The sequence below is a fragment of the Ochotona princeps genome, chromosome 5, assembly GCF_030435755.1.
Source record: "Ochotona princeps isolate mOchPri1 chromosome 5, mOchPri1.hap1, whole genome shotgun sequence".
Taxonomy (NCBI): Eukaryota; Metazoa; Chordata; class Mammalia; order Lagomorpha; family Ochotonidae; genus Ochotona; species Ochotona princeps.
In genome coordinates this window covers 57,136,603-57,159,860 of record NC_080836.1, presented here as the reverse complement: position 1 = coordinate 57,159,860, position 23,258 = coordinate 57,136,603, and the positions used below count along the sequence as shown (strand labels likewise).

General features: G+C 38.1%; 1 protein-coding gene across 2 annotated transcripts in view; it reads left to right on the top strand.

The window, feature by feature from the left end:
• Positions 1 to 23,258, top strand: part of PDE11A (phosphodiesterase 11A) — a 418,861-nt gene that overhangs the window by 131,141 nt on the left and 264,462 nt on the right. The gene's annotated exons all lie outside the window — the stretch shown is intronic.

Sequence of the window (23,258 nt, the reverse complement as noted above, 5' to 3'; positions counted from 1 at the left end):
GATATGTCCACTGGATCCCTACTGTACCTACTCCCACTCCCAGATCCTGCACTCTCCAGTTGGTTCTGCAGTTTAGCTTGACAGAATTTGCCCACCTCCCCCTCCCCCGTGCCAGCATCTGGCAGCTGATGCTGCAACAGCCCATCCAATCCAACGCCACTGTGGCTTGTGCATGCACCAGTAGGAACAGTCAATGCAGCCTGGCTTTTCCCTGATCCAGCTCACATGAGCCCAACAGGTGTTGTAGCTCTGCCTGGCCTGGTCTGCCCTCATCCCAACTCTCATGTTCACCAGTGGGAGTGGTGCTCTAGCAGGGGAGCCCCATGCAGCCCCCCTCCTGGTTTTGCGCCCTCCCTGCCTGGGTCTCATATGTGCTGGTTCAGTGCTGCGGTCCAGGGTGGCATGATGCACCTCACTTCAGCATTTGCATGGCCACCATTCTATCTTGATTATCATTTTGTGTAGCTTTTCAGTATAATGCTTGTGGGTAACCATTTGATCCAAATGGTTTCAAGGACACATGAAATATATGATTAGGTTTAACTTGATATTATGCAGTTTCTGTAGGAAATACAAAATTTTAGATATAGAAAATGCTTTGCAACATCTTAGTAACTACATGTTACAAGAAAAGAGTCACACCTTGTTGAAAAAACTTTATTATTAGATTTCTGTGTTCAGTTATGTGTTGTTCATGTTTCCCTCAGAATTGACATTTATAACTAAGTGCTTTAGAGGTAGGATGAACATATAATTTCTCATGCAATTGCAAGCAAAAAGGGAATGGGTCAACAGTGAAAGTTAGATCTCTCCTAAGAAAAGTGTGTGATGATCACTCTAATTAGGGTACTGTGAAAATGTTTGCAATGTTCCATTGTAGAATGTGAAAAGAATGCCTAACAAACATTTTAGGGAGAAGATAACCATTCCCAACATCCCAGAGCTTCAGAAATTGAAGGTCCTTGAAATAGCAAAAGAATATTCAGAATATTAGAGGTGTAGTAAAACATTCTTTAATTTTTAAAGCCTTACAAATAAATTAATTAATTTCCACTCCATCTCCCTGGAATATCTGTGATAGGGAAATTATAGGAACCTGTCTTTCTTAGCAGGCTTTCAATTAGGAAAGATCTACCAGAGATTGAGAATTGAGTGATGAGTGAATTACATGATGTTTTGTTTAAACTGCATCAAAGGCACCAGGATGACTTTCTGTTCATGGCCCCAAACAATGAAATTTGAGTGACAACTTTCTGTAGAACTCAAATGAAAAATAGATGTGATGTCAGAATGTGAAGTGACAGGCTGTAACTCTGACATTGTCACATAAATATAGATGAGCTCTAAATACACCAGGCATAAATGTATACCTAAAGAACAAGAAAAAATTAGTAAAAAAAGTTATTAGGGCCAAAAATTCATTGATGTGTTTGAACTTCAATATGCCTATGAAAGTGATTGTTTTTATGTCTGTGGATTTTTCACACTATCTCTAATGGCATCTCATCTGTAATTTTCTGCATTCTCCTCAGACAGTAGGTAAAAACATAAAATAAAAACATAAATAAAAACATAAAAGTCTACAGAATAAGCTGGACTTCCCGAAAGTTTATAATGAGAAAAAATGAGATAAAATACATTGGCAAGTGGTTTTATGTTATGATAACTATGATAACCAGTAGGGCAAATTAGCTGATCTGTTGTTGTATTAAATGGCCAGTTAGTCCCCTAGGCACTGTACTCTTCCTAAATTTTCCTTGAAATAGTGAGGTGGGGTTAGTTTCAATGCTACACTTCTGATAAGTGCATGATACATACAGGGCCAAAACTCATACCAAGTACTTATTATTTGAAGATTTAAATGCCTGTTCATTTTATAAGTATTAGCTCTTAAGGAACATTAGTTATTTTATGACTAGTGGCACAAACATATTATGATATTGTAAGATAGATTGCACATAATTAATTTATCAGTTTGAGCATTAAAGAACAATAATTGAGCAATTAGAAATTCAAAGTATGTTAGCTGCCAAATCATATAGAACAGCTCACACTTAATATATTGAACTTGCAAATGGTAATTTGTTGCTATTTCTTATCAAGTGATGTATTTTATTTATTATAATCATGTTTATCCTGGAATTCTAGATAATTGAGTAAATAATTTGTAGAAATATAGGATTATGATTCAGTTAGCAGTTTCCTATTTGCAAATCTTTTTAAAAGCAGTTCATTTTTATTGGAAAGGCAGAGTTACAAAGACATGAGAGCAGGGAAGGAGAGAGAGAGAGATCTTCCATCTGCCGGTTTACTCCCCAAATGGCAGCAATAGCTGGAGTTGGGCCAATCCAAAACCAGGAGCCAGGAGCTTCTTTCATGTCTCCCACATGGATGCAGGGGACCAAGGACTTGGCCATTCTTCACTGCTGACTCCTGGCTTTGGATTATCTCAGCTCTAGCTGTTGCAGCCATTTCAGGAGTGAACCAGCAGATGGAATATCTGTCTCACTGTCTTTCCCTTTCTGTCTCTCCTGTTTCTGTAGATATGCCTATCAGATAAAAAATAATATATTTTTAGAAAAGTTCAGTTAGCTGTCATGGCAGAGTCTTTTACAAAATAGATTAAAAAGAAGAGTGAGGAAGCAGATATTAGTTTTACTGCTGAGATACCCATGTCCCACTTTGGAGTACATGAGTTCAATTCCTGACTCCAGCCGCTTTCAACACCTTCTTGCTGATGCAGACTCAGGAGGTAGTAGTGATGACTCAAGAAAGTGGTTCTTACAACTTGCTCAGAAGACCTGGTTTGCTTTCCAGGTTCTGGCTTCAGCCCCTGCCCAGTGCTGACTGTTGTAGGCATTTGAAAATTTAACTAGTGGTTGTAACACTCTCTCTCTCTCTCTCTCTCTCTCTCTCTCTCTCTCTCTCTCCCTCCCTCCCTCCCTCCCTCTCTCTGTGTATGTCTGTCTCTCAAGTAAATGAAAAAAAAAAGTTAAGAAAGAGGATCGGTCATTGGAAAAAGTTGAATATGACTGTGGAATGCTTCTTGGAAGCAGAGTATTTCTGATCTGGAGGCAATAGGATGCTGTGAGAGTATTTAAGTTGGAGACTACATGGTCAGATCCTGGAAGAGAACAATATGGACAAGAGGAGAGATCCTAGTGGGAAGATGCTGTAGATAGGAAGACAAGTGAAGAAATTTTTCCAGAAATGCAGAAGACAGTTGATTAGAACTTTTAGATTTGTTATAATTACCAGAATGTTCCAGTCTTTCAAGTCCTCATGATGGGCAGGAATTTTAAGAGGAAAGCCTCAAAAAATGTATGAGTACTAGTGGAGGAACACAATATAAAGAAAAACAGGAAGATAATAAATAAACACTTGTCCCAATCACTTTTGGGTATAGTCAATCAATAGTCATGGAATGTGTTGAAATTGTTCACTCACCTTTGGAATATTTCTGAGAGGCAGTTTCCTCACTGCTTTTCAAATCACAGAAGCTGCAACTTACACTTTCCTGTCTGTGGGATCTATATTTTACTGCTTCGAGTTGTTTGCTCTCAGGGCTTCAATTTCCCATCCACTGAATTATAATATAAACCTTGAGGAGATATTGAATTATAGATCAGCGACTCCAAATGTTGCTGTCAATCAGTGAAGCCTTAAATTGATTCTTGGAGACATAGAACTTCATCCTTAAACAAAAAGTGGGTAAACAAGAATATTTGAAGCAAGCATTTTGCAACAAATTCTCCCTAAAATATAGCAAGAACAGGATAGAGAGAATGTTTGAGTTTCTTTTTGACTTACAAAAAATATTTAGTAGAAGTACAGGTGATAAATCAGCCATTCTTTTTTTTATAAAATGAAAAAAATACTTCTGAAGTAAAGTTAAAGCTTTTGTTAAGAACAACTCTTTATGATATACAAGCAGGATAAGCTCAGTGCTGCATGTAACGTGATTTGTGCAATGGTGACAATGATAGACGTTAGTTGTTTGAATTTCCACAATTTTCATTAGCTTTGTAAATGAACATGGATTCATAGAGAATTTTTACTGCTTCCCAATCTTTCTCAAGGCAAGAAAATGATGTTAAAATATAACAATGGTAGTTAATATACCCCAACCCACTTTTAACTCTTAACTTTCCGTTAGCTGTGTATGAGAAGGTAGGTACCACACTTTATCTTGATAAAGTATTGTGGCTGAAAGAAGGCTTCACAGTAGGCAGAACGCAAAGAAACATAGAACTGTCTAGATAAATATGTGCTTATGTGCAAGCATCAGTTTAAGCATTTTGTCTTGAGAAACATTGTACTAAAGATCATGAGCTCTATTCATAGATCTGACACTAAATCTTATAAATTTCTTGAGTTGAAAGCCTTATCTAACTCTTGTGGTTACTAGATAAGCATAGGACAGTTAAGTAATAGGTCAACCAGAGATATTAGTAAGGACAGTTTTTCTAGTACCAATAGGGATAGTAGTATTGCTTTTAGCTCAGGAAAAACTCTACTTGAACATTAGCAGTTCTGTAGTGTCTATCAGCTTGGGTCAAGATCTGATTTGGTCACGGTCATGGTACTATAATATGCAAATATAAATGCAAAATAAAGCTTGGATCATGCATCTTCATCTTAGGTGAAGACAAAAATTCAAAGCCATGGTTCAAATTCTTAACTATTTTTAAAGGAAAATTTTAAGAATACAAAAAGATTGGATAAATCCACAGATATTTAGGCCGACACAAGTTGTCCTACATTACATGGTCACTTGTTAAATAATGAACTATCCCAAGGATATCTTCCTTGTCCTAATCAATGCATGTATGTATATGACATTTAAAATGTATTTCTTTAGATCTTTTACAGACAGAGCCATTTATTAACTCATTTTTTATTGAACATATTTACTTGAGCAGCTCCTGTGTCCTAGGAATGATGCTGGGTGTTCAGAAACATCTACCTAACGTTCTTAGGAACCAACGAATGTTGGACCCAGCATGATAGCCTAGTGGGTAAATCATTGCCTTGTATGCACCAGGATCCCATATGGGCACAGGTTCATATCCCAGCTGCTCTACTTCCCATCCGGTTCCCTGCTTGTGGCCTGGGGGAAGGAAGGAGAGTAGAAGCCCAAAATCTTGGGCCTATGTGGGTGACCCAGAAGAGGCTCCTGGCTTTAGATCAGCCCAGCTCTGGTGTTGCCACTACTTGGGCAGTGGATCAGTGGATGAGGGATCTCTCTGTCTGTCCTTGTGTCTGTAAGTCTGACTTTCCAATGGAAATAAATCTAAAAAAAAAAAAAAAAAAAAAAAAGAAGAACCAACAAATGTTGTCAGGGATAGTTCCCCAATTTTAGGAAATATTAATGTAATCAGGTGGTATTGAACTCATGCTTGAAATGAAAGATAATTTTCCCTAGCATGTTTATATTTATATTTATCTCCACTTATTATTTTGAACACCCAGCAGTTCAAAAGTTCAATTTTAGTAATAGGACTTAGATTTTCCTCTAGAGAGCTCTCTTGTCACCTGTTATTAATCTTTGTTGTTTCTATGATAAATTCAGTAATTTGGCTAAGTCTTGGCCAAATGGTTGCTCTCAGGGATTGGTTCAGTGGTGAACAAGTACCCCAATCAGGCCAGTGAGGGTGAGGCCGAGCATTTTGTGCATAGAAAAGCTATCTCCACATGGCTGAAATTTTACTGTGAATAATTGTTTGGAGTACCATAGTGTTGGAGAATGAAATACAAATGTAACACAATTGAGATAAGAGGTGAGCAGGGGTGTGGGACAGACTGGACTACTGCTACACATACTGGCAAACCAGGGTAGGGGGTGGGCCTGGTGGGGGTTATTGTGGGTCACTCCAACTAGGCTGCAGCTCCCACTGGTTCATGCGAGGGCCGAGTACGTGCTGGGCAGAACCAGGCTGGACTGCAACACCCATTGGTTCCAGTGGAAGACAGGGATGGAAACAGAACTGCCCCAGCAATTGCAACCACCAGCTGATCAGGGTGATGGCCTGTGCCGAGCCCTGTACTTGCCAGTACATACAAGAATCTGGTCTGAGAACACCTCAGACAAAGTTTTTTTGGATATCTCCCCAGTCGAAATGCTGGACTCAGAACCCTAACCAAGAAAAGACAGAAGACAGAACAGGTCAATCAACCATCTCAGCTATATGTTGGCAGCAAAATATGGGGCAAATGGAGACTCTATGATGAACTATGTCAATCAGTGGATTCTTCAAAGACCTCATCGTGCTTGGAGTGGCAAGAATGGCAGTGATTCATAACTGGTGAACCATCAAAACCACTTGAGCAAGAACCTCGAAGCATGCCCTACATCCGGGACCTGGGAGGGTGGGAAACTGGGTGGGCCTTCTCCCTTAATACCCCCCTTTAAACATGAAGGAAACAATATGGAAATAATAGTCTGACCCACTTTCCTATAGCCCTTGAACCTTTTTTACCCTAATTAACTATGTAAAGATTGTCAGAAATATAATAATGAAAAAATAAATAAAAAAAAAAGAGGTGAGCAGGAACAGAATTTTTAGGACCTAACTCAAGCTCTAATATAGCATTGGCTAAAACCAGTTTTATTCCTGTTCTTTTTATAATGTGGATGAATAAAATCCCCTTTCTGCTTGTATCACATCCAGCTGGGAACATATTCACTGATAACAGAGTCTTGAAGATATGCTATGGAAACATTAATTAAAGAGCCTGCCTTGTGCAGGGTAGGCAGGTAAGCTGTTGACACTGTTTTCAAATGATTCACCATTGATGTTATAGATATTAATAAAAATGAACAAAATTCTAAAAATGCTACATTGGTGGTACATGTAAAGAATTATAGAAGCATGGTGAAATACTACATTTGTTGGGTGGAACTAGGAAATTGCCAGATAGAAAACAGCAGGGCATTGTAAAGATCCAGAAAGATTTCATGACGGTGATACTAGGCTTAGGTTTATTGAAGTACAAATTTGACTGATACACACAAGGATATAAGACTATTCTGGCAGGAGGAATAATGATGAATAAAAACAGGAGGATTCATTTTTAGCTGTCACATTTGTGGTTATTCTACATAAAAGCGTCAATATCTGTGTCACTCTGTTTCTTGTGGTGCTCAGGTCTGCACATTTATATATGCAAGTAGGTATTTTGTCCTAATTTCATTTAAAAATTTAACTGAATGTAAAGATGAGCAATCTGTTCCAACAAAGATGCAAAGAATGTGTAGGGAGAAGAGTGCTGGAAGATGATGAGTCTGGGAAAGGATCTTGAGAACAGATTGTGGAGAGTTTTGAATGTCAGATCCTCTAGGCAGTAGACAGCCATAGGAGAGCCCTGTTGAGGGAGTGAGGGAGGGGAGGTCCAGTTAGGGGAACAGTTAGGGGAAACAGAAAATTATGAACAATATCTAACTATGGTCAGCCATAGTTTGAAATATGGCAACTTCCTTAAAGATGAGATGTTGGTGGCAATCAATTGTGAGTTCTATCTTTGACACAGATATGGTGGCAAAAATAATTCTGCAAAAGAATACAAGAAGGAACAAAGTTTCATTAAGTTAAATCCGGTAAGATATTTTAGTGGCATTCATTTTAGACAACTTTATTTTTCCCTTTCAATGTCTTCATATTACACTTTCCTATTTGTCAGATATTGCTTGAAGGGCAACAATATCTTAAGGATGTCTTAGGGGGAAGAAGTAAACTTTAGTTAGCTTTAGTTTAGTGTGATGTATTCATTTGTTTCCAGTCTTTTGTTCACTGGTTCACTCCGCAGATGATCAGCCAGATCCAGGTCAACCTGAAGCCAGAAACTCCATCTTGGTCTCCCATGTCGGTGGCAGAGTCCCAAACCGTGGGAGCATTCTTTGCTGCCTTCTCAGGTGCAAAAGCAGGAGGCTGTGTCAGAAGTAGAGCAGCTCTGAAGAACTGGTGCTCCAATAGGGGATGCCAGCTTTATATTTAGTGGCTTAATGTGCTGTGCCACAACACAGGACCCTTTGTAAAGTTTTTATTTTTTTAAAAAAAATCTGATTAATTTTAAAGAATTGTTTTCCCACTTAGGGCATTCCTGATTATCCTCTGCCTGTAAGTGTTGGCATCCCACATGGGCACTAGTTTATGTCCAGCTGTTCCGCATCCCATGCAGCTCCCTGTAATGGCTTGGGAAAGCAGTGGAAGATGGCCCAAAACTTTGGAACTCTATTCCCACATGGGAGATAAGGAGGAAGCTCCTGGTTCCTGGCTTTGGATTGGCTCAACTCCAGCCATTGTGGCCATTTGAAGAGTGAGTTAGTGGATGGAAGATCTTTCTATTTCTCCTTCTGTCTGTAAATGTGCCTTTCTAATAAAAATAAATAAATTTAAAAACCAAATATTTTTCCCAGTTTATTTTGCATTTCAATTATTTTATACCTTTACATGTAGATTTTTTTCAATTTTAAACATAACTCAAATCTCTCAAATAATTGCTACATTTAGATATGGGTAGAAAAGTCTTTCACAATTAAGGCCTAGTTAAATTTTTAAAAACACTTAGGAATTTTATACTTTTATTTTTTGTATCTTTAATCTCTCTGGCATTTAGCAGAAAGGATTTAATAATTTTTAGTTTTTTTCCAAGAGGTGAACTGTGTTCCAACATGAATAAACCATACTCTAATGGATTTGAAATGCCATGTTTGTTACACTAATATATTTTGTACACTTGATCTGAATTTCTGTTCCACTAAGGTATGTGACCGTTCTATTACCACTACTATATCTATCTTGATAATCAACAAGGCTTTTCTTTAATGCTACACATTTTTTCATAACGTTTCAATTTTAGAATTACATTCTTTGAGATTTCAAAATTTTCATGTTAATTTTTGCTAAATATTTATAGATTAATTTTGAACAATAATTGGTATTTTTTCAAGGTTCAGGAAAATAACATGTTTTTCTATTTTAAAACTCTTCTTTAATATTTTTATACCTTATTAAACATTTGATGCCATAGGATAACTTTTTGCAATGTTAAGATGATCATATTTATTAATGAAAGCTTAAATAACTGGTTTTGAAATATTGATCCATCAGTTTTTTTCTGAATCTAAGTTCTTGGTTATTTTTCATTACCTTCTTATATATGATTCAATTCAATATTCTAATACATGCAGATATTTTTTATGTATATTTTATATAGTATTTTGATAGTTTTAAATAAGATTTTTCTTATCTATCCCATTTATTTGATAAGGGTCTTATTTTCTAGGCTTGTTTTTAGTTTTTAAAAGTTATTAATTTATTTGACAGCAGAGAGAGTTTTTCCTCACTTCCCAAATGCCTAGGGTGGCCAAAACTGGGCTTTGAGCTAGGAGCCAGAAACTCAATTTAAGTCTCTCACGTGAATGGAATGGACCCAACTACCTGAGCCATCCATCAGTTTCTGTCCCTAGGGTCTGTATTGCTGGGAAGCTGGAATATGGAGCTGAAACTGGGACTCAAATCTAGAGTCTCCAATATGGGCTGCAAACATCTTATCTGGAATTTTAATAACTGGTGAGTGTGCTCACCCTAAGTTTTTGATTTTGAAAAAAATTGTAGGTTTATAGGAAGCTGAATGGCAATCCAAAGATGCCTGATATGCTGTTAATACAGTTTCCTCCTTTGGTAACATCTAAAGTAATTATATACAGTGGAACCCTAATAGCTGGGAAGAGTCCATGCAAGGAAGTACATGTAAAGTTCTATGTCATGTTATCACATGTGCAGGTCTTTGTAAACACAACTTCAGTAAAGATACAGAGCCATCCCATCCTCACAGTCTCCCCATGTTACCCAGGTAGAGCCTGGTAACTACTAAAATTTTTCATTGCTGTAATGTTCTGTTCTGGAGAATATTATAGAAATGGAATCATACAGTGTGTGGCCTATTGAGATTAATTTGTTCATACAACATTTTTCCTCTGGAGATCATCCTAGCAGTTCCCCATGTTGATAGTTTGTTCCTTTTTATTGCTGAGCAGTGCTCTGTGAAATGGACGTACCACTGTTTAGTTAACTGTGCTAGGTTTAGTTTCTGAACTGTTTTTATAATGGTGTGCTCACAGAATTATTGTGCCTTTAAGAAATATTTGAGAGTTTTTCTTCTGTAGACTTTTCAATAGACTTGAATGTGTAACAAAAGGAGTGTGTCCTAATAGAGACTATGGACTTTACTGAATGTAAGTTAAATATCACTAATCCAACAATCTGAAATCTGAAATACTCCAAAATCTGAAGCTTGAGTACTGATAAAACACCATAAGTGGAAATTTCACAATTGTTTTGTTGTTATGAATTGTAATAAAAAACATTGTATAAAACTACTTTCAAGGGACAGCTTAAAAGTTAAGAGGATGATTAAAGTCTCTGTGTCCAACAGAGCGTATAGATTTAATGCCAAGTATCAGATTATGATTCCAGTTCTCTACTGGAACAAACCCTGGTGGGCAGTGGTGATGAGTCAAGCAATTGGTTCTCTGTCACTCACATGGGTTACCTGAATTGAATCCTCGGCATCTTGATGGACTGTTAATGTACTTGTGGAGTGAGACAGAGTTAGGAATTACAAAAAGGTAGGATTTCCTGTGTGAGATCCTGCTAATAATAGGAGTAAATAGTGTGAGTGTAGTTTAAAGGTTCAAGGAAAATTTAGATATATCTTATGAGAAAATTAGAGGAATTTTCTGTTCATACATTATGATACAGGATATTTTCTGGAATCTGGACAGCAGTGTCGACATTGTAAGTTACTACCTAGTTTCACATACTGTGTTTATTGTTGTTGTTGATAAGTGGAAGACCATAATGCTGTTTTAGCCAAAACTTCAGAATACCTGGATCAAGCTCAAGTCCACATCTTGCAGGAGGGTTGAAGCACAAAGTCAGGTGAAACAAGAAGCAGGATGCGATATATAGGTTAGCCTGCTTATAACATTAACCTTGACAGGGTTATACAGCTTGATATCTTTGCAAAAGTTCTTCACCCCAGGAAAGAAAGGAAGCCAGATCTACCGTGCCATATGAAAAAGTAATTAAGCTTTGAAGACCTGTTGGACTGTATCAAGAGTATGAAAAGATTCATAATTTCTGCAAATGGAAAATTGTGCAATATCTCTACAACATAAAAAGTGCTTGCTAATCAATAATAGATGAAGTTTTCAGTGAAATGTAAGCAAGCAATAATAAAAGACCATCAAGAATAGCGGTCACTGATAAATTATGAAAAATCTTCTGTCACATCAGTGATCAAATAAATGTGACATAATACAAAATATAGTATAGCTTTTTGTCAGACAGATTTTAGAAAGAATGATAATACTCCATGTTGCATGAGTAGGGGTAAATTAATGTTCTGATGACTGTCAGTGGGAGTGTAAATTGATGGAAACTTTTTGGAGGATGATTTGGCAATAGCTATTAAAATTTTAAATGTACATATTCTTCAAACTTAACATTCTACTTCCGAAAAAATCTGTCCAAGAGAAGTGTTGCACAAATGCGCAAGATGTATTTTTAGGACAGTTGACAGCAGCATTATTTGTAACAGAGAAGTTGTGTAACCAATGTGAATGTCTGTCTAATAATGGGAATATCCACCCCTTATAGTTTCTGTAGAGATTTAGAAGAGTAAAAAATGATCTCTTTGAGGTGTAAAGACCTCCAAAACATTTTGTTAGAATGTGATTCAATTTGTGTTTACAAATATCCCTAAAACTAGATAATGGATTTTGTGCAGTGTATTTTAAAAATCTAGAAGAAAACACTATCAGTGCTAACTAGGGTTTTTTGGGGGGAGTGTAATGGCTGATGGGAAAGGAAACAAAGTGGAAGCTGCACTTACTTTGTGGACTTCTGTATTTTTTTAAAAGAAGGTGAAAGTTTCTGTAGTTTTGGTGTTGTTAAAAATGCACATATTCATTAGTAAAACATTTAGAATTTTTGGGCCTGGCAGCATGGCCTAGCAGCTAAAGTCCTCACCTTAAATGTGCCCGGCATCCCATATGGGCACCATTTCTAATCCCAGCAGCTCCACTTCCCATCCAGCTCCCTGCTTATGGCCTGGGAAAGCAGTCGGGGACGGTCCTAGGACTTGGGACCCTGCACCCGCGTGGGAGACCTGGAAGAAGTTCCTGGTTGCCGGCTTCGGCCGATGTGGTCACTTGGGGAGTGAACCATCGGACGAAAGATCTTCCTCTCTGTCTCTCCTCCTCTCTGTATATCTGACTTTGTAATAAAAATAAATAAATCTTAAAAAAAATTAGAATTTTGCAGAGTAGGGAAATACCAAATAAGCATATGTTGAGTAAAATAAGTCCCCCACTAGGGTTTTTTTTTTTTTTTTTTTTTGTAAGAAAGTAATCATGGAATGCACAAAGATTAACTGTAAGGATGCTTAACTGATGGATTGTTAATATAAAATGGAAAGCATCCTGAATGTCTAACAGTGGATAATTGATTACTTTTATTAACGCATATAGTGAATGGAATGTTTATGCTCGTTTTAACAGCTTTATTGTGGAGTGTTTTGTATATCCTAATATTCATCCATTTCAATTGAATAATTCAATGATTTTGAGTAGCTTTATGAGTGGTGCAGCCATCACTGTCAGTCAGTTTTAGAACACACCTTCAGTGAGATCCTCTGTGCCCATATACAGTTAATCCTGTTAGTATTGCTAGTCCAGGAAACCACTAACTTACTTTGCTTCTCTGTGTATTTCCTGCTTCTGTACTGTACAAAGGGATATTTTATATCCCAAGTGATAGCTGGTGTAAAAATTTAGAAAAGCATGTAAAATATTATTATATGATTAGCCTGTTGGATATATATGTAAGGAAAAAGACAAGGAAATTTGGTGAATGATAAAATGCCAAAAAGTTAATAGTAGTTAGCCCTGAGGGCTAGAAATATACGTATTTTTCCCCTCTGTTTTGAAACCTTAGGATCAGGGGAAAATATCCAAATTATCTCAGAAAGAACCTGGCTCTGATGGTAGATTTTTCGGGATTTTTCCATTCAGTGGAATGCTTGAGGGTAAGAAGATGAGAATTTAGAAGTGCCGCCACCTCCCAATGAAACACTTAAATATACCTTGACAATATGATACTAGATTTTCTACCGTTGCATGTGTCTACAATGGCATAATGCGCTTAACTAGCAGAAAGTTAAACATGTAATTGTTACTAAAGGACTATATACCACAATATGGGGAGAAATGGTGGGAATTCTGGGAAATTGTGGAAGGAGGAAGTGGAGGGTGATGGGGGAACCTGTTACCACCTGTTACCAGAAATGCCCGATGGGTTCTTTCTCAGCTTAGTACAGAAATAAAAAGCCAGGAATCTGTTGCAGACAGAAAAGTTTATTTGCGAAAGGACCAGGTGAGCAGGGAAGGGAGAGAGGAGGAGAAAGCACCTGAGGAGAAAGCCTGGAGGTGGTGTGCCTCTTGAGAAAGAGGAGGAAGGGTCTTGGAATTTTAAGCATTCCCTGACCCCTCCTTGTTGGGCGGATAACCTACAGGTAAAAAGTTCCCTATTGGTGGTCTCTTAATCAGTTAGGAAATGGGTGGGCAATGCTGGTGCCACCCACCTGAAGTTGTGGCCAAGACCTCAACAGGCCTCGATGGTCTCAGAACCCCTATACCTACAAAACCATATCATGGGCCTGGCGGCGTAGACTAGCGGCTAAAGTCCTCGCCTTGAAAGCCCTGGGATCCCATATGGGCGCCAGTTCTAATCCCGGCAGCTCCACTTCCCATCCAGCTCCCTGCTTGTGGCCTGGGAAAGCAGTCGAGGACGGCCCAAAGCTTTGGGACACTGCACCCGCGTGGAAGACCCGGAAGAGGTTCCTGGTTCCCGGCATCGGATTGGCGCGTACTGGCCCGTTGCGGCTCACTTGGGGAGTGAAACATCGGACGGAAGATCTTCCTCTCTGTCTCTCCTCCTCTCTGTATATCCGGCTTTCCAATAACAATAAAACCTTTAAAAAAAACCCATATCATGAAAAATAATAACAGTAAGCAGAATAGAACAAAAGAAGTGCCTCCAGGTATGAGATTATTACTGTTTTGTTTTGAAGTCGAGGGATGCAGAATGTGGCTAAATAGATGTTATCTAGCAGTCAGGAAACCACAACCTCTAAACTGACAGACATTAGTGTGGGTACTATGAAGCTTCCTGCCAACAATTGGACATTGAATAAGTGGGGCCTCATTGGAGGATGGTTTAACCAACAGTACTTATAGGGGTGGGATGAGAAAAATAGGATATTCAGTCCGGTTCCCTGTGGTCCTGGCATTAATACTCAGGAGGAGAAGACAGAAAAACACATTGACCCCTCTGTTAGGAGAGAAAACAAGAGAAGTGAAGAGGGTGTTTTAGCAAGAGGAAGAGTCTACAGAACTCAAGATTTTGAATATGGTCTGCCTTGGATTTGGAACAGGTAGAAGCCCACCATATTCCCCCTTCCTCATGTCGCCTCTGCAGGTCTCTGCCCCATAATCTTGCTCCTGCTTCAGCTTTCTGAGACAAAAGCTCTTTTTTTCCCCATGTGGCATCTTGTTTTCCCGTCTTTTAAGGAAAGATCGATCTATCTCTCTCTCTCTCTCTCTCTCTCTCTCTCTCTCTCTCTCTATCTATCTATCTAATGGTTTCCCTGTTTTTTGCAAGAAGGGTGTTCTACCTCATAGAGTTCCTTTTTTTTTCAGGGACAATTTCAAAAGTATGAAGTTGGAACGTCTACTCCAGACCATTTTTTTAAAAACAAAACAAAACGAAACAAAACAAAGAGTTGTTTCTCTCTATTTTCAAGGCTCTTTTCTCTGAAAAGGGCACATAACTGATAGACAAAGCCATGTTTTAGTCGATAGTGTTTGTTTTCAAGGGAACTGATAAAATTAATTTATAGCTCTGACTCTTGAAGTAAAGTGCCATTTATTATCTTTACCAAAGAATTGTTTATTTACTTGAAAGGCAGAGTTACACAGAGATAGAAAGAGATAGATCTTCCAACCCTAACACTAACCCTAAGAGATAGCTCTCCCAACTGCAGGTTCACTCTCTAAATGCCTATAATGACATGGGTTGTGCCAGGGCAAAGCTTCTTTGGGGTTCCTATGTGGGTGCAGAGGCCCAAGCAGTTGGGCCATCTTCTGCTGCTTTCCCTGGTGCATTATTAGCAGGAAGTTGGATTAGAAGTGAACCTACAGGCACAATGGCTACATTGGCTAAATTTCTGCATGCAATCACCAGCATCATGTCCCACCTGCCCCACTTCCCATGTAGCTCCCTGCTTATAGCCTGGGAAACCAGTGGAGGATGGCCTAAAACCTGAAGACTCCACACCCACATGGGAAACAAGAAGAAGCTCCTGGCACCTGGCTTCACATGGGTCCAGCTCCACATTACATCCATTTGGGGAATGAACCAGTGGATGGAAGATCTTTCTCTCTGTCTCTCCTTCTCTTTGTAAATCTGACTTTCCAATAAAAATAAATAAATCTTAAAAAAAAAGTGGACTTAAACTTGTGCCTATGTGGGATGCTGGCATCAAAGTGAGAGACTTAACTTACAACATCAAAATGCCAGCCTCCTACTATCTTCTGAGTTTGTGTAAAAAAATTTGGAGCAAATGGTCCCATACCAGTGGAATCCAAGATTTCATATGAAATCTCTAGGGAAAGACTCTTTTTTTCTTCTTGACTATTTCAGATATTTTCTGCTTCAAAAGGCTCTGACAATGTTTTCTTCTGTGAATGTTATGTAACTGCCTTCATCTTTGGATTGATTTTCCAAATGACTCCACATGAGCATTTCCCTACAATTTGAATTAAAATGATCTTAAAACATTCCCAGTTCCAAACAAATTGTCCCCATCTCAGTGAGGCTTGGCTTTATGGTTAATGCTTGCAGGCATTCGGACAGCAGCCTTCAGATTCTGCTCTCACCATTCATTTCACAGAGAGTACCATGCCTCATCAGGCTGTTTTGCCTTCCAGGAGTGGAATTCTCGAAGGAGATAGCCCTGGGAATCTTCAGTGTAAACATCCAGTTTTGCTTAATGGTGTGTGATTGGGCCAGACCTGTCCTTCGGGCTTTAATAGCCATTCTTTGTCTGTGGTTCAAAGGTTTTTAAAAAGCTGGCTACCTACTGTCTTTTCTTTAGTGCATAGTTGGAAAGACCCAGTGTTCTGATGGTATACTTATTTGTGGTATTTTCGTGGGTTTCCAAAGCTAAAGTGACTTTTTACAGCTTAATGATTTTACTGTTTAACTCTCTTTCTGAGTAGGATGTTGTAAAGATTAATCAGCCAATGTTCATAAAGTGCTTTCAAGCAGAAAAGTGCTGCACGAGAGTGTATAGACTCATTTGTTTCTTAGTCATTAATGCTTTTTAGACCTTTTGCAATGCAGAACTGGATGGTGAAGATGAAATTATTATTTTTTGGGGAAAAGAAAGGATGGATTTTAGAAAGAGCAGACTAGAATAACCAACCCTTTTTCCTAAAAAAAAAAAAAAGACATCTTTTGCTTTGCTTTGAGATTGATAAAAATACTTTGTATTTCAGTTTCCATTTCCACATGGTTCAGTTTTTTCTTGCTCTTCTCCTGCATGTTTGTTTGTGCACACTATGATTATAATGTCAAATATATATTGACATATCGTCATAATCATATATGGTTATATTCTTATAACACATAAATGCTATGTATTATGTCTTATATATGTATAACATGTTCAATATTTTTTTTTTTTTTTTTTTTTTTTTTTAAAGATTTATTTTATTTTCATTACAAAGTCAGATATACTGAGAGGAGGAGAGATAGAGAGGAAGTGGAGCTGCCGGGATTAGAACCAGCGGCCATATGGGATCAAGGCAAAGACCTTAGCCACTAGGCCACGCTGCCGAGCCCCATGTTCAATATTTTATATTGTCTTATGGAAATCTGTAGTGTGGTTGTGTCTTGTTCCAGGGTGTTGAATTACAGTATCAGTAAATGACACAGGGGACACTATTTTAGTAATAAAGTGTGTACTTAGTTATGAGGATGTAAGTATTGTCTCTGTCAGCATTAATCAATGACCAATAGGAGCATACAGAGGCTTTTCAACTTATGAGGGGGCTACATTTTAATAAATCCATCATGAGTTGAAAGTATTGCACATCAGAAATGCAGTAAATAACACCCAACCTACCAAACATAATAGCTCAGTAACACAGTAGGTAGAAATGAATGAGTGTCCACCTAGGGCTGACTGGGAGCTGTTGCTTGCTACTGACACCCAGCATAGGGAGAGATTATTGTGCCATACACATTAGAACAGTTCAAAATCAAAACACAGCTTCTACTGAAATGCATTGTTTTGTACCATCATGAAGTAGTTTTTTAAAAAATTCTAAGTTGGACCATCATAAACTGGGGGCTCTGCAGATGTTAGAGCTGTGCATGATTCAATCAAGTTATTGATAGATGCTAGAAACAAAAATAACAGTCAGATACACGAGGATGATCTAAATAACCCAGAAACAAACAAAAACAGATAATCTCCAAAAAATTATATTGACAGCTGATGTTTTTAATAACATCAGATTGTGAGAGAGAATAAATACCATATTCTTGTGAGAGCATATGTTTAATAACATATGCTTAATAACTTATGAGAGGGAATAAAAATCTTCTGAATATTGAGAGAAAATAGCTGTAAACAAAGAATTTTGTGCCCAGTTAAATTACTTCCTAAGAATGACCATAAATAAACACATTTTATATAACAAACAACCAAAATATTTGCCAACAACAAAGGATATTTTGAAGGATGATGTTTGAAAAGAAAAGAAGCTATACAGAAGGAAGGAGAGAGTTGCTGTAAGGATTGAAGAGAGTGAAATAATGGCATATGTGTGAGTAACTGTAAATAAACAATGATTAATAATAATGATGATGGTAATAGTATAGTTTGCTATGGAAAAAGGAAAAAAGTTAATATGTTTAATAGAAAGTAACATTGAAAATTAAATTATTGTTCCAACATCCTTATTTAGAAAGAGGCTAAAGATGTTAAGTATAGATTTGCTTAAGTTGAACAACTTCTCTTCTGATCATGAAATTATAGTAAACAATGTTATGTGGGTAAGAGTAAATGGAATGAGAAAGTAAAAATTAATTACAATTATCTCAGGAAATAAGGGTGTTATGTAGCTATATTATGAAGTTAAAAATATACATCTTTAACAAAATGAACAAAATGATGGTATAAATGATATGTGAATGTCTGCTTGTGGCATGGGATAAAATGTCAGCAATGGCATCTAACATAGATTATAAGAGGAACTGCACTGCAAGAAAGACATCTCAAATGTAGGGTGTCCATGTATTTTACAACAGAAGCCCAACCAACAGAGGGAAATGTTATCTCTATTATACTGTGTGGTAAACAGTTCTTCCCTTTGCCCCGGAAGGAGACATTTCAGTCTTATAGGGTTGCTCATTAAGTAGCTTTTAAAGTGACTTAGTTGGGCCCAGCACAGTAGCCTAGTGGCCAGAGTCCTCATTGAGCACGGTAGGGAAACCATATGAGTGTCAGTTTGTATCCTGGCTTCATTTCCCTTCTATCTCGCTGCTTGTGTCCTGGGAAGGCAATAGAAGATGGCCCAAAGGCTTGGAACCATGCACCTGCATGGGAGATCTGGAATAAGTTTCTGGCTGCTTGCATCAGATCAGCTCAACTCTGGCCATTGTGAATATTTGGATAGTGAACCAGCAGATAGAAGATCATTCTCTCCTTCTTCTCTCTCTAATTCTGATTTTCCAATAAAAATAAATAAATCTTTAAAAAAATAAAGTGACTTAGGTAACACTGAAGGTCACTTTTTTTTGGAGAACTTAAAAATGATTCTCATAATAAAACATTGATAAAAGTTGCATGTTAAATTTTAGATGAATTATTCAAGAAAACAGATGTAAAAGAATTATAACTTAAAAATGAGTGTATTTTATTTTCTGTTACTTAAAATGTGTATAACCTAATTAATAACTTGAATAAAAACAAGTAGTTACTTGAATAAAAACAAGTAAGTCATTGAAGTTTTGATGGACATAAATGTGAATTGAGGAGTAGAAGGAAAAATAATTACAGGTGATACACATGGTAAAAACACTGTAGAATGCAGTAACTTTGGGTGAGTAACTGGTGACATCATGCAATTTAGCAGAAGCATAGAATGTATAGACTAGGAAATGTAGCTGGGTGGGTCCAAATTTTTAAAGGTCTTTAATGTCAAATTGAAATGAAAACTTCAGCCTTTATTTTCTGTGAAACTTTTGAAGGAGATTAAGCTAACCAATCAAGATCTCATGAGTATAATAAAATCAGTATTAAATGGATTACTGTGGCAATGGTATCATGTTGTTTATTGTGCATTTTGCATTCTTAAACCTTTCTCTGTCATGAGACACATTCATGCAAATGTTGTTCAATCCAGCTGACATGTGAATCCAATATGAGAAGTGGGATGTTAATTTTGTCATTGACTTTTACTTGGGTGCTACTCTAGGGAAGTATTAACTTGTAAATTAGAGCACACAAAATAAGGCAGCATGCATAGCTTTTGCCATTCAAATGTCCTATTAAAAGTTTCATAATTGGGTTAAATTAGCAGAGCTTTGGTTGTTTTTTCATCTCCACTGAAGAGTGAGAAACAGAATTACATTGTGATGTAAGGGGTTTTCTATATTTACATGAGAAGATTTCATGAAAGTGGCATTTGTTAGGCGTTTAAAGTGAGGGAGGATTGAGAGGTTGATTTTGCTGAGGTTGTGACAAGTTAATAGCACTCATCTGTCAGGGCTGAATTAAGAGGTGCTTTTCTAGACGCAGTGGGGGTAGATCAAAGGACTAATCATACCAATCTGATTTTCATGCTTTCTTTATAGTACATTGTATTAATCACTAAGTACAGCTTTCCTATTTGAAGAAGTATTTAGAAACCATCATTTTAAGACTAACTTGTAGGCTTAACACAAACAAGATTGGAGGAAAATGAGGAGACTTGCTGTGGACTGACTGTGTGACTTTGAGCTGTCTGTGGTCTCCCAGGAGCGTGGAAGTGCACCCACTGGCCCCACAACTGGACGTCTCTGGTTGTGTATGTAGCCTGGTCCTCAGTCCCTGAATTGTTCTCCAGTGGGCTCACGTATGTGGGCTCTCATTTTCCATGGACTGTACTTACGATCAATACCATGTCTCTAAAACATTGTGCTCCATATTTGTTTTCTTTTTAAGAGATTTATTTATTTTTGCTTGAAAGTCAAAGTTACAGAGAGGGAAAGACAGAGATAGAAGTAGAGAGAGAGATCTTCCATCTGCTGGTGTATTCCCCAAATGGCTGCAATGGCCAGAGCTGAGCCAGTCTGTAGCTGGAAGCCAGGATCTTCTGGTTTTCTCGTGTGGGTGCAGGAGTCCAAGCACCTGTGCCCTTCTCCATTGCTTTCACAAGCCATAAGCAGGAAGCTGATTGGAAGTGAAGCAGCTAGAACTTGAACCAGCTTGGACTGGCACTCGTATGAGATGAGGGCACCACAGGTGGAGAATTAATTTGCTCTGCTGCCATGCTGGCCCAATGTACTCTACATTTAGTATCTGATCAGAGGCGCTTCCTGTATTCTGCTGTTTTTCTACCTTCTGCTGTGAACAATGCTAACTGACCCTTTACTTCCTGAAAGGCAGGGCCCTGGTACCTGCTGACAGTTTCTCCCAAAGCTGACCTCTTTTCTGCTTGAGCATTCTATTGTGTAGTTCACCCTCTCTTTAGATTTTTCCCTTATATCAGGTACTAGACAGGTCACCACCCTCACCCCACCATGAGGATACTTCCTCTGTTATCGTGGAAACCAACTTATATCTGTTTCTGCAGTCTTTCACAACTGCTCATGGACTGGAAAAAAATCTACTGTACTCCCAGCAATCTATCCTATGTTGTTACAGACAACCAGGGCATCTTACTAGTGATATGAAAGAGACCTAATACTCTGGGAGGTAGGAGAAATGTAGAAATTAGAGACAGATTCCAGGATTCAAAATCTAGTTTCATTGCTTTCTGTCCAAGTGGTTTACCAAGAACCTTAAAAGGTCTGAGATTTTAGGGTGAGTCTGTTATAGTCTCATAGATTCTGTTGGAGACATGAAACTCCTGGATTATTGACAAAGGACAGCTTCCTAATGCACTATTAAGGATAGTACTTGTGTATGTTCCTGACCCCATGAATAGCACCCAAAGCACATTACACCACAGAGGAATAATTTCAACTATCAGGAACTCAGATCTTTTCTACTAGACAGGAAGCCTATCTCATCTCCACCTGGAGGCAAATACTAGCATTCCTACCCTGTGTGGTAAAAAAATTCTGATCCTTTCTGTGCAAGGAAGCACTGTCTCTATTTGCTAAAGCCGTATATTGTACAAGCATCGTTGAAAAGCAGAGGCAAAGTCTGTGCTGTGCAGAAACATATGAAGGAACCAATATTTCCCAATTGCTTTGGATACTTTTTAAAAATGATTTATTTTGAAGTTCTGAGTTACAGACACAAAGCAAAGGAGGGAGGGAGGGAGTGGGGGGTGAGAGAGAGAGAGAGAGAGAGAGAGAGAGAGAAAGTAAATATCTTCAATCCACTAATTCACTCTCCAGGTGGCTACAATGACCCACTAGGCCAGGTTGAAGCCAAGAGCCAAGATCTTTCCCTGGATCTCCCACATGGGTGGCAGGGGTCCATACACTTGAGTCATCTGCTACCTTTCCCAGGCCTTTGCTAGAGTGCTGCATCTGAAGTGGAGGAGCAGAGTTTCAAACCACTGCCTGTAGGGATGCAGGCATCAAAAGCTTAACTCACTACCCCACAGCATTGACCCCACATTTAAAACCTGATCAGAGGCCTTTGCTGCCTCAATATTTTAATTTGAGAAATGGAATTAGTGGAATGTATGACTGTGAGGAACCACAGTGTGGTCCTTGTGTGTATAAAATGTTTAACATTGTGCCTGATACATTGACAGATGGGCTTTGTCAATTATTGTTAGCAATGATTATTTCTTGAATAAGATGCCAGCATGTTTATTGAATTTATGTTTTTTCCCAAGCAAATAGAATATTGAAACTCACTGATGTTTCTAATTAGTTGAATCACCAAACATTAGAACTTAAAGGGATCACAAACCTAGAATTTTACAAATAAGTCATTGAGTTCAGAGAGCATAAGTGACTTGTTGAATTTCACACAGAAGAGCCAGCAAAGATCATCCAATTTGAAATTCATATTCTTCTTATTTATACATGCCACATGGATCTGAATAAATATCAATGTTACAAATGAAGTAATACATTAGAAAACTTTCCGTTGGTTCATTAATTCACTCTGTTACTTAGAAACTGCTTTATAACTGGATGAATGCAAAAATAAAATTAAATAGTGATAGAGTCAAAATAAGTAATTAATATATCTTCCTACTCTTTACCTCTATCATATGCACTATCTGTGTACAGAAAAACAAAATAAAGATGTAAAACTGCAGGGAAAGTGCTGTGTGTGTGAGTTATGTTATGAGTGGTCCCGTGCTGTCTGAAGGCAGGGAGATGGTGTGGAATGTCTGGCAGCTTTATGTCAACAACTTTGTGATGGCTTACAGATAAACTTCCTAAGGCCTGGTGAGGGGGAGTAGTAACAAAGGAGGATGGAATGACAACTAGTTCTAGAAAGCAGCATGTCACCATTCCGAGAGGGAGATTATCTTGACAACCTCTCTGAAAATAGACTCATTGATATTTGCACCTTACCTTAATGCCAATCACATTGTTTTTCTCTCTCTTCTGTAAGAACAAAGTCATAGTAGGCATCCGTTTGATTCAGAGAATCTTTCAGAAGCTACACATCAGAATTGAACATGCCCAAGTAGCCAGAACAAGATTTTATTAAGAAGGAAATGACAGGCAATGTGACTTGTCCTTCATCTTTTGCCTATCTCAAGTTCTTGACAAAATCACCTTCCATTCTTGGTAATCCGGTTCTGGGTGTCTCAGGGGAGTCTCACATGGACTTTTGACTGAGTGCCTGGTCTGCTGTGCTCAGCGTTCATACACAGTGAGCATCAAACTGCCCTGTGCTGTCCATGGCAGGGTCCAGTCTGGGTTGCAACAGCTCTGCACCTG